At 37.1% G+C, this 1,738-nt stretch overlaps 1 pseudogene; it reads right to left on the reverse strand.

The window, feature by feature from the left end:
* The window catches only part of LOC102815934, a 10,741-nt pseudogene extending 10,178 nt beyond the window's left edge, over positions 1-563 (reverse strand).
* Positions 564-1,738: the final 1,175 nt, after the last annotated feature.

Genomic DNA, 1,738 nt, shown 5'->3' on the forward strand with positions numbered 1-1,738 from the left:
AGGATTTTTGTTTTCTTTACATTGAGATGCAATCCATACTGAAGACTGTGGTCTTTGATCTTCATCAGTAAGTATTTTAAGTCCTCTTCACTTTCAGCAAGCAAGGTTGTATCACCTGCATGTTGCAGGTTGTTAATGAATCTTCTCCAATCCTGATGCTATGTTTTTCTTCATAAAACCCAGCTTCTCTGATTATTTGCTCAACATGCAGGTTGAATAAGTATGGCTTCATATGCAACCATTTCAAGAGGTAGCATATGATCAAGAACCAATGATAATGAAGGAAGAAGTCCAAAGTGTATTGAAGGAATTGGCAATGAACAAGTCTCCAGGAATTGATGGAATAAAAATTGAAATCTTTCAAGAAAGTGAGGTGGCACTGGAGGCACTCACTAATCTATGCCAAGAAATTTGGAAAACAAAGATCTGGCCAAGTGATGGCAAGAGATCCATGTTTGCGCTCATTCCAAAGAGAGGTGACCCAACAGAATGCGGAAATCATTGGGCAATATCATTTATGTTCCATGTGAGTGAAGTTTTACTAAAGGTAATACAGAAATAACTGCAAGCATACATTGGCAGAGAACTTCCAGAGGTTCAAGCTGGATTCAGAAGAACACGTGGAATGAAGGACATCATTGCTGATGTCTGATGGATTTTGGTTGAAAGCAGAGAATACCAGAAAGATGTTTACCTGTGCTTTATTGACTATGCAAAGGCTTTTGGTTGTGTGGATCATGACAAGCTATGGACAACATTGTGTAGTATGAGTATTCTGGAATGCTTAATTGTGCCCATGAAGAATCTGTACATGGACCAAGAGGCAGTGTGCGACAGGGTTGTATTCTTTCACCATACTTATTCAACCTGTATACTGAGCAAATTTTGACCATAGAGTCCTTCAATACTTTATGTCAAGGCTTGATTTTGTTCTTCAGTTCTTTCAGTCTGAGAAATGCTGAGCGTGTTTTTCCCTTTTGTTTTCTGACTCCAGGTCTTTGCACTTTTCATTATAATACTTGACGCTGTCTTCTTGAGTTTTCTTTTGAAATTTTCTCTTCAGTTCTTTTACCTCCTCATTTCCTCTATTTGCTTAGCATCTCTACACTAGAGAACAGGTTTCAATGTCTAATCTAACATTCTTTTTGTTTTTTTACTTTTTTATTTTCTTAACAACTTTTTGTTTTCTACCTGTATGATGTTCTTGATGTCATCCCACAGCTCTTCTGGTCTTCAGTCATTAGTGTTTATATCATCAAATCTGTTCTTGAGATGGTCTCTACATTCAGATGGGATATGTCCAAGGTCATATTTTGGCTGTCTTGGCCTTGCTTTAATATTTTTCATCTTTAACCTGAACTTTCATGTGAGCAATTGATGGACTGTTCCACAGTCTGCCTCTGTCCTTGTTTTGGCTGATGATACAGAGCTATTCCACCGACTCTTTCCACAGATGTAGTAAAGTTGACTTCTGTGTATTACAGCTGATGAAGTCTATGTATAGCATTGTCTTTTATATTGTTTAAAAAAGGTATTTTCAATGAATAAGTTGTTGGTCTTGCAAAATTCTACCTATGATGCAATCTTCAGCATTGTTTTTATCACCAAGGCCATTTAACCAACTTCAGCATCTTTGTTTCCAACCTTTGCATTCCAATCACCAGTAGGATCAACACATCCTAATTGCATTTTTTATCACTTTCAGACTGAAGCAGTTGTTAGAATTCTTCAGTTTCAT

Source organism: Chrysochloris asiatica, unplaced genomic scaffold (genome assembly GCF_000296735.1).
Source record: "Chrysochloris asiatica unplaced genomic scaffold, ChrAsi1.0 scaffold00041, whole genome shotgun sequence".
Taxonomy (NCBI): Eukaryota; Metazoa; Chordata; class Mammalia; order Afrosoricida; family Chrysochloridae; genus Chrysochloris; species Chrysochloris asiatica.